This window comes from Crinia signifera, chromosome 6 (genome assembly GCF_055691185.1).
Source record: "Crinia signifera chromosome 6, ASM5569118v1, whole genome shotgun sequence".
Taxonomy (NCBI): Eukaryota; Metazoa; Chordata; class Amphibia; order Anura; family Myobatrachidae; genus Crinia; species Crinia signifera.
This window is the reverse complement of record NC_139222.1, coordinates 232,372,908-232,391,013: the sequence shown is the minus strand read 5'-3', so window position 1 is coordinate 232,391,013 and position 18,106 is coordinate 232,372,908. Positions and strand designations below refer to the sequence as shown.

At 46.1% G+C, this 18,106-nt stretch overlaps 1 protein-coding gene across 5 annotated transcripts in view; it reads left to right on the top strand.

Annotated features, from left to right (window-relative positions):
* The window catches only part of PCDH15 (protocadherin related 15), a 1,154,330-nt gene that overhangs the window by 133,258 nt on the left and 1,002,966 nt on the right, over nucleotides 1-18,106 (top strand). For 2 of the 5 annotated variants that reach the window (XM_083149095.1, XM_083149093.1), the window contains exon 1: nucleotides 9,028-9,178. The exons of the other annotated variants lie outside the window; for them this stretch is intronic. The gene's annotated coding sequence lies outside the window, so the exon portion shown is untranslated. Of the gene's footprint in view, nucleotides 1-9,027; nucleotides 9,179-18,106 lie in introns of those variants that run through there. 5 annotated transcript variants of the gene reach the window in all.

The following is an 18,106-nucleotide window of genomic DNA, read 5'->3' as shown; positions in this document are numbered from 1 at the left end:
CTGCACTGCAATCCAGTACACCATATACAACTGTAAGAACTAGTTATGTGTGTGATTGTTCTGCCTGCACCCAGCATTATACAAGCTGCACATTACAAAAAAATAACAGTAAAAATCAGTATTTTTCTCTTCTTTAGTCATTGTTTGTGTGTACTGCACCCATGGTATACTGTCAGAAGGTCCGTGTGGTATTGTTCTTTGTCCAGGCAGCATTATACAAGCTGTGCATTAAAAATGAATTAAGAAATTAAACTAAAAAAGTCAAAATCAATTTTTCTCTTCTTTATTGTTTGTGTGTACTGCACCCCAATACACCATACTGATACTGTCAGAAGTTCTGTGTGTGAATAACCAGCCAGCTTGCTGCAGACCTTGGCCTAAATTGAATGAAAACAACATTGTGAGCTGTAAAGTGGTCAAAATTGTCTTGTTATTGAGGTTAATATTACTCTAGGGACAAAAAAATAGAGGCTGAGACACAAACCTGCATTTTTACCACTATATGCGGTTACCTCCCCTGAAGGCTTCCTGACTATTAATAATTGCTTTTCTAATCCTCTGTAAACACCACTGCAAGACCATTGTGGCACATGTGTAGTGTGACATAGATGCAGTCAGCTGATAATTGCTCAACTGTGGAAACATGAAGTTGTTAATCTCCATTTATTCATGGCATCTATTGTTCATCCATCACATAAAGTGTGTCTAGGTAGGGCCATTGGGAGCATCCATGGGCCCCGGTACTGAGGGGTGTGTGTTCAATCTGGGGGAGGTGTGGTGTAAAAAAAAGGGCCCTTGGCAGATTGCTGTTTGTGGCACCTACTGACGCATGCCAGAACCTCCGCATTTGCTCTGTACTCCGTCTCACCATACCTCTTAGTTAGTTGCACATTTCAACCATGTGAACTTGCGCAGATCACCCATGTACCAGGGGTGATCGCTGACACCGCACACATGGCCAAAGGAATTGTTTAGAAATAGTTTGGCAAACTTTTTCTGCGCAAGAGTAGTGCGATGACGCTGCCGGTTGTTTTAATAACAGCATTGAAGGGCCTGTGTTGGGTTACATTGTGACCAAGGTTGGGTCATGAGTGGTCTCATCAGCTTCGACCTGATTTCGCAAATACATATCCGACATCCTTGGTCCTTTTGGTAGCCCTTCTGAGGAACCCAGCTGCGGAGTATTTGACGCCCCATCACTTCCTTTCCTGGTGATCCGATTCTCTTAATTTTTTCTTCTCTCTAAACTTGTGGCTCCGCTCTGCCGAAGTTAATGGTGGTTGTCGATTTTGTGGTGGATTTCGACTTGGATCCTTGCTCTTCTTTCGTGGCATGACGCTGTTTCACAAGTTCAAAGTGCAGCTGCTTCTAAAATTTGCATTAATGGAAGGGCACTTTTAAGCCCTTTCAAACGAGTTATCACTCATGTCTGTGGCACTTGAAGTTTTAGAGCAATGGAGTGCGAAAGAATCAAAGTGCTGCAGATTGTGCTGAAATTTGTCTGAAATGCAATGACGCACCACCTGAAACGATACAGTGAACATTATAGAACAATGTAGTTTTAATGTGCGGGTAACGTTGCTCTGTCCATCGTTATATGTGCATAGTCTGGCATACGAACGAGGACTGATTGGCGGGGCGAGGAGCGATACATGTTTTGGTGACAGGGAGTGCATCCTGCATTACCCCCCGAGCATGCGACATGTCAAAAGGGGACGGAGTATGTGCACTGCCATGAACATGGGGCACTAGCATTTGCACAAGATATCATTTGTCCCTTTTAGCAGCTGTTGCACCCACAGGACAGCAAGGAAGAGGGGGCATGAGGGTGAAGGGCTGTACACTCTCTCCATAGGTGGTGGCTATTGTGGGTACAGCTATGTAGTCTCCTGCAAATCACATAGCCCTGCCCAAGGCAGGTATCACCTATGGGGAGAGCGTTCCTCCTCAGTGTACACACCCTTATCTTGACATCCTCTCCTACTTGCCACTGTACAAGTGGTACTGCGAAATTGCCCCTAAAATAAGTCTTAGTAATTAGTATGCCTCCACTTGGCACCACTGGGTCTGAGAATTTGAGGACACAATTCTCTCCTGTACAGTGCAGTGGGGCCACACAGCCCCCTACAACTCCTGCCTGTACGGTTACTCCGTAAAGGTGAGGTTACACACCCTCCAACTCTTATGTTTAAGCCGGTACAGTACTGTTTTTTTTAATGGTCTGTACCGGCCAAAACAGGGTTGGTACCGCGTGCAGTGTCTCTGGATTCCTATGGCTTTCTATTGAAGTGCTGCAGGGACACAGCCTCACACCCTCTTTCATTATCTGCACCAGTTTTAGCCAAGATATGTTGGAGGGTATGAGGTTACAGATGACATTTGCATGTGTAAATTGGAATTACTTCTGCATGATTACTGTACAGATAGTCTGACTCGAGTAACAGTAAATATTCCTCAACATTAAATATATAGTATACTTAATCTCTTGCTGTGGTGCACAGTTCTTTCATTGCAGGCCTCATTCAGGCATCGCAGAAATCAAGAGCAGCATCTGACAGTTTAACACGGTTGGTCTGTTTTGAAGTGCATGTGCTTCATTTTGTAGCGTCTATAGACTCTGGAATTTAGATGCAAAAGACTGACCAGTCTTTTATACAAACAACGGGTGGGAAAGGCTCGTGTGAAGTATTATTTTATATATTTTTCATGAATATACTGTATTACAGAGCTTGTCAAGCTTTCTTGTGGGGGTGTTTATGTTACACACATCTCAGCATCAGACATAAAATGTTGTAGTGTGATCCTTATAAGGAGCTATGTTGTTGCTATTGTGTTTGACAAAAGCACAAACAGTTGTATAAACTGCTTGGTTATTCGGGTGTTGGGAAGTGTCTAACTGTACTAGCAGGAATGCAATATGGTAGTTTTGCTCAATTACACAACTATTCAAATTAGTAGGTCAATCACCTGCTGTGTCATTTAGGATTCATTTTTCCAGGTTTAGGTCATTAGGTGGACAGTGTCAATAGGTTGTCCACTATTGGTCGACACAACAAAAAAAGGTTCACATGTCTAAGGTTGACGTGGTCAAATGGCCGGCAGGGAAAGGACACAGGGAAAGGTTGAGTTTTTCATGTTTTTTTTGGTGTCTGTGTTGACAATTGTCAACATGGATTCCTTATGAGTGGTACCACGTCCCCTTGCATGGCTTGCTGCGCTCACCATGCTTCGAGCACAGCGCACTTTTATATTCTCCCTCTATGACCACTTGGATGGAGAAGTGTTGTTTCAAAACAAGTTTGTTTTTAAAAAAACTCATGAAAAACTCATGTTGACCTTTGTCCATGTCGACTATCTACATGTTGACATTTTGCTTGTTTGGACCTACAGTAATGTGTGTTGACCAATAGTGGTCGACCTACACACTGACGGCCTTATGACCGCATACCATATTTTCTTGCAATTATAAAAAACAGTATTATTTAGTTCAGACTGTCACTTTTACAGTGATTTGCGTGCGTGTGTGCGTGCGTGTGTGCGTGTGCGCGTTTGTGTGTGTTTATTCACTGCTTGAGGTTTAACAGCATACAATAAATTAACCCTGGACCATGTGATCTACTTCTCTTTGTCCATTTGTTTTCTGCTCTGCTTCTCTTTTCTGTCTCTCACTGTTCACTACTATTTTTACCCCTTTCCCCCGTACTGCTCTTTCCTAACTGCTTCCATCAAATGGTCTCGGTTGGTGCCTCTTTGCCACCTGACACTGATGAGTCCTTTCCCTGTAGCCAGATGTGCTGCGGTGCTGAAACATCCACAGGGGCTGATTTAGACCAATTCGCTTGGGTCTGAATTTGGCCCCATTTTTGACAGGGGGGGGGGGGGGGGGGTGTCGACCCACGTGCGAATATTCACATGTGTAAACCCCCTGTGTGGACGACTGTAGTGAGTATCACACTCGCTGAGGCGTTTGCACCATGAGGGAAGGGGGCTAGAGCAGGGGAACACTGAGCGTTCTATGTGCATCCTGATAAAAATGTTGGATGTCCCAGGGAACACAGGCTCGTGTCATGTGCGAGGGTTTGTGAACCCGGTGAATACAGATGGAGCCACTCTGGAGCATCCCCTGGTGTGACTATAGCCATGCGATAGGTCCGTTGTCTGCCAAGAAAGGGGCAACCATGCATGCAGCGCGTAACTATAGCACCGCAGCCCCCGCCACCGCGGGGGTGCGCTGTGCATGTGGGGGTGCCGGGGGCTGCGGTGCTATAGTTACACCCCCCCCATCCCCCGCAGGCTTACCTATCTCGCTGGTCCCGGCGGCTCCGTTCTTCTGCTGAGGACCACCACAAAATGGCCGCCCCCATATAGCACACTGTTATTATTATTATTATTATTATTATTATAATTTTATTTATAAGGCGCCACAAGTGTTTCGCAGCGCCGTACAAAGGAAAAAAAACTGTTCTCTGAAACTGTCTGCTGTATGGGGGCGGCCATTTTGTGGTGGTCCTCAGCAGAAGAACGGAGCCGCCGGGACCAGCGCGATAGGTAAGGCTGCGGGGGGTTTGCATGGGCGGCGGCGGGGGGGGCACCCCCCCTAACAGCGGGGGGGCGCCCAAAACTTAGCTACGCCACTGCATGCATGAGACGCTTGCACTCGCCATTCTTGGAAATGGGACGCGCAAACTTGCTTGTGAGATGCTCCCGCGTACCCATCTCTGCCTTACGTAAGCTCTGCCAGCTTTTCCGATATGGCGAGCTGGCAGACTGACAGAGTTTGGCCCCATCTGTATGTGAGGTCTATACGAGTAAATGAGAAACAGAACATCGGAGTGACTGAAGCTGAGGTTAAACGGGATTACAACCTGGAGGGTGCATATATTGCTTTCTCATGTGATAGTGGAAAGGAGGATCCCAATTATCACTAGAAAAAGATGGAGGACACTTGATAAACAGTTAAAAGATTTAATTAAGGGCTTCACGATACAGTTGAACCATGAAAAACCATACGGAGTAAAGCATGCACTGTGCAAGAGAATATGAGGATGAATGTTGGCGATTGTAACTGGAGAATTGAAGACTGTGGCTTTAAGACTGGCGAATCGAAGACTGCAGCTGTAAGACTGGCAAATTGAAGACTTCAGCTTTAAGGCTGGAGAATTGAAGGCTGTGCACCAGTATTAATGGAAGTCAGCTGAGTAGCAAAGAGCAGAGATATACAGGAACCAGGGTAATAAGTATTACCTCCCAGGCATAGGCGAATCTAGAATTATGGTAATGGGTGGTCCCAGATCTAGATATAACAGCAGGGGGACCTTTGCGCGGCGCAGCCGCGCGCCAAAAAGGGGCGTGGCCTCATGGGAAGGAGGCGTGGCATCACAAAAAGGGGTGTGGTATTACACTTTAGACCATACACAGTAATGCCCATTACACATTTTAGCAAACTCCGTAATACCCATTACACATAAAGCCACACGCCGTAATGCCAATTACACATAAGGCCACACACCATAATGCCCATTACACATTGTGCCACACATCATGATGCCCATTACATACTATATAATAAACCATAATGCCCATTACATATTTGCCACATAAGTGCTGCTTACCTATGTGCTCATTGCTAGGGGGTTCTTGCTTGATGGCACTATAGTACCCATTACACATGATGCCGCACACCATAGTACCCATTACACATGATGCCGCACACCATAGTACCCATTATACATGATAACGCACACCATAGTACCCATTACACATGATGCCGCGCACAATAGTAACCATTACACATGATGCTGCACACATAATGTCCCTTACACATGATGCTGCACACATAATGCCGCTTACACATGATGCTGCACACCGTAATGCCCCTTACACATTAAGCCACACATTATGCGTAATGCCCCCACATAATGCCACTTGTAGCATCCCTTAAGCAATGCCCCCAAAAGTGCCACTTACTGTAAATTTTTATATGAGCCTTCACTGCTGCTGCAGGGAGAGATGGAGAGTGGTGCAGCTACTTCTATGGGGAGAGGAGCAAGAGCGCAGCGCAGAGCACGCTCCCACTCCCCTCCTGGTGTCCCCTCTAGCCGAGAGGACATTTTAAATATTGTGCGCGCTGTTGTTGTGTGTGAAGATGCAGGGGTGACAGTCATTGACAGTTGGGCAGAGAGCAGGGGGCTGCCCGGCTGTATTCAGAGCACTGCAGGTCACGGCTGTTTGAAATAATACCCCTTTCACAACAGAAAATGCAGGGATTTACCCGGGAATATGGTCCCAGGATCATGCAGGGACATTCCCACGCTGACCCCTTATACACCAGCCTAGTCCCTGCATTTTCTGGTGTGAGGGGGAGAGACAACCACTCCCCTCTCCCTACCCCCCTTTAACCAACCAGCTATATCTTCGGAACCAACTGACCCATTTACATGAGACCAGTATCATATTGAAGAACTTTTAAGTTGGCTTCGAATGATTTTGGTCCCGTGAAACTGGGCTGTTTGGTTCCAGAGAAATCTGCCCTCAAAGAACATAAACAGCCATGAAATTACATGTAAGAAATGAAAAAAAAAAACGGTTTAACCTCAATATCCCTGGAACCAATTAATCCATATGAATCCAGCCTGACATCAGATTGAAGGCCCAGCGATTTGGGTTCGACTGAGATCAACCTCGAGCTTCAGTGATGCCGAAGGGGGAACAGGTAGCCGTTGAACTGGGTGGGGGTCGGAATTAGCATGTCCCATGTTATCCTCTATCTCTCTTCTACCATTTGCCTCTAAAATACTAGAACGGCTGGTTTACAGGCGTCTCACCAGCTACCTGTCTGACCACTCCATCCTAGATCCCCTTCAATCTGGCTTTCGCCCTTTTCACTTCACTGAGACTGCCCTTAGTGAAAGTCACCAATGACCTATGCCCCCTACTAATATCTCTATCACTGTTAACAACACCATCATCTCCCCTGTTCCCCAACTCCGCTGCCTGGGTGTCACTCTTGACTCCTCCCTCTTCTTTGCACCGCACATCCAAGCCCTGGCCCATTCTTGCCGGTTCCAGTTACGCAACATTGCTCGCATCAGGCCCTTTCTCTCACAGAGTGCAACTAAGCTGATCATCCACTCATTAGTCATCTCACGGCTCGACTACTGTAATGCTCTTCTCACTGGCCTCGCTCAATCCCAACTAGCTCCTCTCCAATCTGTCCTCAATGCTGCAGCCAGGCTTATCTTCCTCTCCCGCCACTCTAACTCTGCTACTCCCCTTCAACAAAATCTGCACTGGCTTCCATTCCCCTACAGAATCCTCTTCAAACACCTCACACTCACATACAGGGCAATCTCTAATTCCATTGCTCCATATATCTCTAACCTCATCTCCATTCATACACCCTCCCGCCCTCTACGGTCAGCTGACGACTGTCGTCTCTCCTCCACCCTGATCACTGCTTCCCATGCTAGAGTACAGGACTTTGCCCGTGCTGCACCCCTTCAGTGGAACGCACTCCCTCGCTCCATTAGACTCTCCCCGACCTTGCAAAGCTTCAAACGGGCACTGAAAACTCACCTATTCATCAAAGCGTACCCTTCCACTGCATAAACCAGCTGGTTCTCCGACCCCTTGCCTGTTTACATCCTGCTATCTAACCACCACCCCCTCGCTTGCACCTCTTGTAATCTGTCTGTCTCCCCTTCCTACTAGATTGTAAGCTCCTCCGAGTAGGGCCCTTTTCCCTCCTGTTGTCAAAGCCCACTTCTCTTCACATTTCACTCACAGCTCTCCTTTACTCCAACACTCAGTGACCCTCTTCATACTCATCTCCATCATTGGCCTCAAGCCTCTAGTTGTATGTTGATTGGGTCCTCACTACTTACATTTAAGCTGTAATGTGTATTGAACTGTGGTGCTCTTTATTTGTACTGTATTTTTGTTATTTATTCAATGTTATGCCAAGTTTTGTCTCCCTGTATTGTTCCTTTGTACGGCGCTGCGAAACACTTGTGGCGCCTTATAAATAAAATTATAATAATAATAATAATATCCTATAGGGAAAACATTCCAGCTTTGCCTGGCCGTATCTCCGGTTCCCAGGGGGCTAGAGACACGGGGCTGGGCTCGTTGGAAAGCCCTGGTCCTCAGCTACAACATGGGCTAATGGGTGGTCCTGTGCACCCCCGGACCACCCCCTAGATTCGCCTATGCTCCCAGGGAACTCAGCTGCTAAGCTCACACTAGGCTGTGTGACTTAAGGAACTGGCAGCTTCTGTACCTTAGGTCACTCTACTTGTACACCTTGGTATTTGATTAGAGTCAGATGTTCAGAGAGTCTCAGGCAGCCACAGGATTGGATATCTCTAAAGGTGTGTACACACGGGCTATATTCGCTGGCAATATGGTCGCTGAGCGTCCATATTGCCAGCGATTGGAGTGTGCACCTGCGATAAATCATTTTTTAGCCCCTACCAGCTGATTCCCTCTGCGGCTCCCCCGGCATCGCTTCCCTTTAATCAGCGACCATCTCTGGTTGCTGATGAAAAGGAGAAACTGAGCAATATATAATACCGTGTGTACACAGCTTTAAGGTGCGTACACACGGGGGCGATTTCAGCACATATCACTGGAAATATGGTTGCTGATTTGTTTGTGCTGTCGGCGATAAATTGCAAGGTGCACGCTCCCTGATGGTCGCTGGTTGCAGAAGCTAGCTGTTTCCCTGCCTCTTCCCCATCTCTGGTCGCTGATGAACAGGAGACACTGAGCAATATATTGTACACAGCTTAAGTCAGATGATCAGACCCTGTCATGTCTGTACTCTAGGTAAAGCTGGCCATATATCTACAGATTTATTGTCCGATCTGACTATTTGGAACAAAAACCTGGTCATGGATGAGAGCCAATGACAGTTGACCATTAGCCTCAAAATGCTGGAAAACTGCCAAAGTGATATTCAGATATTACCAGGTTTTTGTTCCAAGCAGCCCAATGTATGGCCAGCTTTATGCTCAGATTTGGAATGAATCCTAAATTCCGAAGCATGCACAGAGAATGCTGCACCCAGGATCCTGCAAATTACTCAGAGGCTCTCCACTCAGGTGGCTAATCAGAACCAAGCAACACAGATTGCAGTGCATGCTGAGCTGAAGCAATTCAGATCACAGGATATGCTGAGGTAAAGTGCCCCATACACTAGAACTATTTTGCACGATTTCATTCAATTTCAATGTTTTGAAAAGTGTCAAATTGTTTGTGTTTACCATCCAATCCGATGTGTGGCCCCATGAGTGTCTTATGCTGCTTTCACATTGCCTAAACGTTTAAGACCTGGTATTTCAAAACTGTATTTAAAAAGGGTCTGAGCCACTAAACCCCTTTCACATTGCAGGTGCAAACTGTTTTAAATAGCATGTAATACCATTCACACATTCAACCCGTTTAACACCCAAGAAATAAGTTTCAAGCCATAGAAATAGAGCCATTCACACTGCCATAAAAACAAATACAAATACCGGTAAAAGATTAAAAAACAGCAATTTACCAGTTAGGAGCTGCAGTGTGAAAGGGGTATGTTAGAAGCCCCTAGATCGGTCATACAGCACCAGTGTTTTATCGGAATGGGATGGGGTACTTGTTTCCTAGCACGGCCACACCGATTTACATCGGGGTGGTCAGGTCGGAAAAATCGGGTCGATCGCATCGCATGCGATTTGGTCGCATGCGATGCGATCGACGCGACCGACCGATTTGCGACCCGATTTTTTGATTGAATGAAATGTAAATCGGGTCCCTGGGACCCGATTTTACATTGGATTCAATGTTAAATATTCCCAACCCCCCCAAATTTAACGCCGTAAACCCCACCCCACGATAGACGCCAACCCGAAGCGTGGCGAGCGCAGCGAGCCCGCGAGGGGCGGCGGTGCGCGTCCTCCGACCTTTTCATTCCCCTACTATCCACGTCGGCGTGGAGTTGAGAATAGAATAGTGTGGCGAGCGCTTCGGGCTCGGTGGCTCGCTGCGCTCGCCACACTATTCTATTCTCAACTCCACGACGACGTGGATAGTAGGGGAATGAAAAGGTCGGAGGACGCGCACCGCCGCCCATCGCGGGCTAGCTGCGCTCGCCACGCTTCGGGTTGGCGTCTATCGTGGGGTGACGACGGGGACATCTATAATGTGAAATGGGTCATATTGGCCCATTTCACATTTTCTCACGATTTCAATGTTAAAAAATATTTTAACATTGAAGCCTATGGAAAAATCGGGGGCATCGCGTCGGGACCAATGTTAATGGTCCCGACGGACGCAATGCCCCCGATATTTTACCTTTCCCGACACGATTTCAATGTTAAAATATTTTTTAACATTGAAGCCTATGGAAAAATCGGGGGCATCGCGTCGGTCGCGTCGGGACCAATGTTAATGGTCCCGACCGACGCGATGCCCCCGATATTGTGTCCTAGCCGGCAATCGGGTCCATCGTGTGGATCGTGTACCTTAACTTAAAGGTACACGATCCATAAGATTGTGGCCGTGCTAGGAAACAAGTACCTGGGATGGAAAAAGGAGTGCTTTTTGGGCATGCTATATATCGTATGCAATATATTACAGGAAGTTTGACTGAAGTTTCCAGGCCCTCTAGCCGACTAATCCATCCCATATCTTATGGTACAATATGGTACAATTGCATACCATAAGATATATCACATAAAGGTGCGTACACACGGGGGCGATTTTGTCCAAAATCGCGGGAAATATGGTCGCTCAGCGACCATATTGCCCGCAATGGGAGTGTGCACGGCGATATATCGTCGGGTGCGCGCTCCCGTTTTTGCCCCTGTGGTGATCGCTGGTCGCAGGAACATGCTCCTGTGACCAGCTGATTACCACTGCCGGGCTCCCCCCGGCAGTTTCTTTTTCATCAGCGACCATCTCTGGTCGCTGATGAACAGGAGAAACTGAGCAATATATTGCTCAGCCATATATTGCTCAGCAATATATGGCTGAGCAATATATCTCCCCCGTGTGTACACAGGACAAGATTTATCTTGGCTTGATCAATCGCATAAGATATATCTTATGCAAAAATTATGCCAAAGCACAAAATCGGATGGAATCACTCCAGGGAAGGCCGAGGGGAGGTTCAAGGGGAATCGCTCCCGAATTCAGGGTCAGACACATCATTGTAGTGTATGGGAGGCTTTAAGCCATAGCACATGAGAAACTCAGTCAGGATCGTGACAACGTGTCGATGCCTGCTTGGGATGGGCAGCTGACTACAAAGGACTTTAGCGCCCGCCCTGATTTCGGCCATCTCTGGCCAAGATAAAAGTCAGTTCAAACTCACTTTTATATGCGAACAGGTGAATACAATATCTCGATGGTCAGCGACCATTGAATGATTATTCACCCATATGGCTGCACCCCCCTCACATACAAATTAAGGAATTCACGCTGCTGGGGGGGGGGGGGGTCGTTCAGTCGGGTGGTGGGTGGCATTTACCTGTTCACTAGGCCGTTAACATACACAGCCTAGCGAACCGGTCTGAATTAGAGCCACAGTCAGGCGCAATACCTTAAAATAATGGAGTATTACAGAATCATCTGGGATTGTTTTTATAGTTGACACATATAATTGTACATTAGTGTAAAAATTATTCTACATGTTAAATATGTTGTCAAAGTGTGCTTTTATCAGTTATGAAAGAGTGCATTGTGCTACCAAGGGCTTACTATATGATTTGCATCCTGAAGGCAACTCCTAAATTACCATGGATAATAAAGTGCACCTCAAAGGCAAGAATAGCTGTTGACTAGATCAATAATGCTTGGTAGAAACATAGAAGAATGCATTATTTTTAACAATAATTACAATGTACTTAAAACTATGACAATACCAATGATACTGTTAAATCATTTTTTGAGACTGAACAATGAGCGTTGAAAACATTGCCTGTTGTCCTTCATAAAATGTATTCCTAGCCATTGAATATTTTTTTCATTTCGGTGCTGTGAGTACCTGGAGAACTGTGCGGAATACATATATTTTTCTAGTAAATTTTAGAATAGCATATTCCTTTGTAAACTATCAGCAGAAGCATCGCTCTGAGCAATTGGCAGGTTATATCAGGTCCTTCATTGTAATAGTTTGCATTTTTTCACCTTGGAAACGTCCCTTCCTTGGTGAGTCATCCCTCGTAAAGGAGTTTTATTTAAATGATCTCCCTGCTTCTGTGTAATTTAAGTAAAATGAAGACAAAAACAAGTTACAATTGATGATGACGTGCTTTTTCCCAGGACACAAAGTAATTGAATCAGTAAAAGAAAAAAATGTATTGTTTTAATCTCCTTCAACTGCAATGTGGTATTGTTTCAGTTTAAATAAATTAAAAATGTCTATCACCGTAATTGAAAAATAAATATTCCTGATAAGCGCCTACAATGCACCAAGTGTAATAAACATTTAAGCCTGTTTTAGTTTCTATCTGTAATAGGTGTAGTATATTGTAAAACACTTTGCTTCTGGTTGCGAGAGGATAGAGGCTGAACACATTGAATTCATTTAACTACTGTTAATTTTTCATAAAATGACTTTAAACGACGCAGAACTCTGCTTCATATGGAATCATGTTGCAGATGTGTTCTCATACGCTACTGCTGCAGTCGCGCCAAATATCCCTTCTTGGCATGCCAGGTACCAAGCAACTCTGGTTGCACTTAGCATCTTCTTGGTATATTTTACATGAATGTGCCTTTTAAGGCATGTACACATAGGACCTTATTCTGATTGATTTGGTGTGCGTCTGCGCAGGGCCGGTGCAAGGCACCGGAGCGCCCCAGGCGAGTCGGGGTGGGGGCGCCCCGGTGCTGGGGGGAGGGAGGGGGGAGGCGGTACCTGTGTAAAAAAACTGCTGCCCCGGCGTCCCTGCAATGCTGGGGCGGTCAGGGGTGTCCGTGCCGTAGGGGTACCTGCGGCGCCGTCATGTGTATAAAGCTGGCTGCGGCCGGCGGGGTCCCTGTAGTGAATAGCAAATAACTAGCGCTTCCCGCACAGCCGTGCGCATAGCGCTAGTTATTTGCTATTCACTACAGGGACCCCGCCGGCCGCAGCCAGGTTTATACACATGACGGCGCCGCAGGTACCCCTACGGCACGGACACCCCTGACCGCCCCAGCACTGCAGGGACGCCGGGGCAGCAATTTTTTTTACACAGTTCGCTGGGGGTGAGGGGCGAACTGCCGCCCTCCAGGTGCCGGCGCCCTAGGCAAATGCCTAGAGCTGCCTAGTGGTGGCGCCGGCCCTGCGTCTGCGCATGTGCAGACACAGGGTGCTTGCACCCACGGTAATCATTCTGTTTTCTGGGTGCATGCACCCTACACAGCGAGTGGGAGGTGCCGGGCAGCCCCATTAGAGTATGAGAACACCCAGCGTTTCATGGGTGTTCCCATAAGAATGCTGGGCGTTCTCATGCTAATGTGGCCGTGAGGGTAGGTGAGAGGGGCGGGCAGTGACATCACAGGATGTCAGCTCCTCCCCCTGTCCTCACACAGGGTGCCCCCAGTTTAGAGTCACCATATAGGTGTCTCTGAACTGCGAGCCTTGTAGAAATCAATCGATGGTCGACGACTATCAAATTATTTCTCCTGGCTGCAAATAGATGATTATGTAAATCGTCCATTTGTAGTCGTCCGGGGGGTCACGCGTGTGATTCCATAAGGAATAGTTTACTGGTGTACTACTGACTATCGGAAATGATATGGTAATACATTGTAGGTGTATGGTATCCATTTCATGAAAAAAAATAACAGCCCATAATGGGTATGGATCATAGGGTCGACATGCATTGGGTTGACCATTGAAGGTCGACATGCATCGATGTCAACACACCTGTAGGTCGACAGGTCACTAGGTCAACATGGGGTAGGTTGCCAGTCAAAATGTTGACTTTGTGTTTTCACGTTTTTGTCCCTCGCTTTGGCTCCCTGCGCTCACCATGCTCCGCACACTGTTCTATTCTCCCACCACCCCCTAGTGGATGGTAGGGCATGAAATACCGCCTGTTGGCGTAAAAAAAACCCCCTGAAAAACCCCCATGTCGACATAGCCCATGTTGACCTAATGCAGGTATCAACCTATTGAATTGTTAACCTAAGCCTGTGTCAACCTTCAGGTGTGCCGACATTGATGCATGTCGACCATATGTCAACCCTATGACTGTATCCTCCCCATAATAGTGTATTATGTTTTAGTTCAGTGGTTCTCAACCTCGGTCCTCAAGGACTCCCAACAGTGCACGTTTTCCAGGTCTCCACATAGAATCACAAGTGAAATAGATATCTCCACCTGTGGATCTTTTAAAATGTGTCAGTGAATAATGAGTGCACCTGTGCACCTGGAAAACATGAACTGCTGGGGGTACTTGAGGACTGAGGTTTAGAACCACTGTTTAGTTGATATCCCCTTCATTTATGCTATTCTCATCTACCTATAAAACAGTAGACAATTTGCACTGGTACGATTCTAATTTATTTATAAAATCATGTGCTGGTGTACTTTACGGTAATATGGTATTTTAGAGTTTCTTGTATTCGGTGTTACGTCATACGAGTGTACTTGTATTGGATAGTCCAAGGACTTACCTGTTACAGAATTTCCATAGAGCCAGTGTTCCTTCTCCCGTAAGCTCACATTGTCTACCAAACTAGTAGGCTCTGGAAAGGGGGTAGGACTCCGATTGATATTATTGAGCCGTCACACTGTGGTGGATTTTACCTGGGGGGCTGCTGCCCACGCAGCCTATAGGTAAAAACCGCCACTGTTTCTCACAATATATCACATTTAGTAAAGCTAATATGTTAAAGATCTGCGACCTTTAAAAGCACATTATCTCATATTTAGCATAAAAATATGATGGCTCGTCAGGCTCATTGCTGTGAAATTTTAAGACTAATTCCTAGCTGTGAAATGAATAGATGAGACAGAATATTTTTTTTTTTCATGTTCAACTGGCATAATAATAATATACTTAGCAGATAAGACAAATATTTAAAGGTCAAAACACTTTCTTCAAATGCAGTGGACACATAAAAAGTCTATATTTTTTAAAAGACCTTTATATGTCTTCATAGCATTTAATAAAAGTGAAATGACCTTTCAATATATGCCTTATGTACTTGGTCATCACACTTCTTTCTCTGCTGCTATGAGTGATGTTCTAATTGACTACAGGTTTCTCTATCCCATCCTCTTCAAATGTGAGTGCATAGAGTACTGTAGCTACAGTATGCAGTAGATCAGTGGTTCCCAACCTTTTTTCTCTCCCGTACACCTTGATTAGGCTTTTTATTGAAGAGTACCCCCTCTCAATTTGAAATATAGACAGAACTTACAAGTGTAGGGGAAGTGAGCGGTATGCCTATCCTTATATTAAGGAGTAACGGACAGGAATCGTGCCCTTCCATGTCTGGCCGCTGTTTGTGTATTGTCTCCAGGGTTCCCACTAACACCTGTAAGATTAATGCCACTGCTTCCTCCACCTGTGTCAGCACAGGGCAGGTGATTGCTGATGTCTGAGGGCAGCATGGGAAGCTCCCCATGGATTGCTGGTCAGGCAAAAGCACCAGGAGACACTGATGATGCTGATGACGCTGAAGACAGAACCGTAAGTGACAAAACATGGTTCTTCTCCATGGCAATGGGTCTTCTTCTGCAATCGAAATACTTTTTTTCATCTTCCGCCATTACCAATATTATTTTCAAGTACCCCCAACTGGTATGCAGAGTACCCCCAGGGGTACTAGTACCCCAGGTTGGGAACCACTGCAGTAGATAATGATAAGTAATTTATGTAACCACCAGCTTGTAGGAGGGGAGGGGGGGGGGGTGCTGCTTCTGTACCTGTGCTCAGAGAGGAAGAGTGGAGGCAGCCAGCCCTGGCCAGCTAGGTCCCAGAACCGGAGCACAGTGGCGCAGAGAGAGGAGAGGGTAATAATTACCTGGGCTCACTTCCGATGAAGGGGCCCATTGGGGCACCCATTACATTGCAGCAGAAGTTCTTCTCAACCCAGAACACTCTGCTGTGTGCTGGGCAGCAGTGTGACTTAAAGTACTTTTTGTTTATTTTATCCTAAGGGTGCATGGCCAAACCTTCTGAAATTAGGGCACAGTACCTGGACCTGGCCAGGGTTTCTACATGTGTACAAGTGGAGGCTGGTCTGCGTATGCACAAAACACTGGCTTCTATTGACTGCATTGGCTAAAGCCCATAGAAGTTGGGTAGAGCTGCCTGAAATGCAGGGAGTGGCTTCCTACTGGAAGCAGACTCTCTGCTAAGAGCATCCTGGTCTGGCAGTACAGTACCAGAGGTAGAAATATTCTCCCCCTGCGGCTGCCTAACCTGTGTCTCTCTGACAGGTAGCACTTCCAACAATAAGTCACTGCCAGTCACAGTGTAGCCAGTGCAGTCACAGATGGTAAATTCTGCTATTTAAAGTGGACTCTGCCACCGGCTGTAACCCTTGTTTTATGCAATTTTAAAAAGACCTCCCTATTAATGTATAATTACTGTTACCTGTGTTGAAACACCCTTCTCATCAATGAACTAGTTCAACACAGGCAATCATACATTAAGAGGGAATTCCAGAGCAGAGCCTAATGGAATGGGTTATACTGTAAGGTATATTAACATACCTCCCAACATGACCCCATCCAGGAGGGACACAATGCTCTATTCCTGGACTTCCCTCTTAATGTATGATTACTATCACCTGTGTTACAACCCCTTTCTTATCAATGAACCTGTTCAACACAGATGAGGGTAAATTAAGAGGAAAGAATATTGTATTTCTTTGCCCACATTCAATACATTTCATTGGTCTGGTGTATGGCCAGTTGGTCTGGTGTATGGCCAGTTTAATTGATTTGTGTGTCCCTGAATAAAGGAATGTTATGGCAACCTTAGCTATGTAATACTGTATGTGTGCACCATACATGAATAACAGTTAATAAACAGAAGATTCTGACAACATAATGCTGCTGTATAGTAATAAACATGGCATACAACTCGATGCGGAAATTTACTGTGGTCAGTCTTGATATTTGACCAAAGCATTGATAGAATGGGGAATTGCCTTAATATGGGTGATGTATGGACCTCTTAAGTGAATACATTACAATTGCTTGTCCAGAGTGTGACCATTTTGCTATATCAACATGTTATAGGTTGCTTGTAGAAACTAAAGTTAAGGTACAGTACTCAGGGGAAGACTTATCTCCGAGAGAGAGATAAAGGGTTCTATGTACTAAGCCTGGTGAGAGATAAAATGGCTGGAAATAAAGTGCCAGTCAATCAGCTTCTAACTGCCATGTTTCAGGCTGTATTTCAATAAATGACAGTTAAGAGCTGCTTTCTGGGAGGGGGCAGTCGGTCAGTATTTTTTTTTTTGACTATATTGTACAAAAGTTTGTAAATTTTCTAGTCAAAATTGTGCTGCCTGCACAGTCTATTACATAGGCCATTATTCAGATCTGATCGCAGTACAATTTTTTTCTCAAAATGGGCAAAACCATGTGCACTGTAGGTGGGGCAGAGGTAACATGTATAGAGTTAGATTTGTGTGAGTTATTTTGTTTCTGTGCAGGGTAAATACCGGCTGCCAGTGGTGGTTTTTGCCTATGGTGCAAGTCTGCATCCCCCCCCAGGTAAAATCAGCCACTGTCTCTGCCTAAAGTGAAGCCAGATGCAGTCTGTGAGACTGCACTAGCTTCACTGTGACTGACAGTGACTTCCTATTGGAAGTCCGACCTGACAGTCACTCAAGGCAGCCCATCGGGAGGTGATCCCTCCCTCCAGGATACCTCTCTGTGCGCAAATGCGTAGTAGCCCCCAATACGGATTGTGCGCATGCGCAGTACAGCGGACCATACTGCGCATGCGGCCGGGAACCTGATTAAGCCTCCGGGGGCTTCCGAAGTATGTATAAAGCTACTGCACATGCGCTGGCCCTGTGCGGGGGACCAGCGGCAATGGAGCGTGGCGGTGGTGAAAGCGGCAGTGGAGGGGGGGGCACATTGCGGCATCCCCCCCTCCTCCAAAACAGT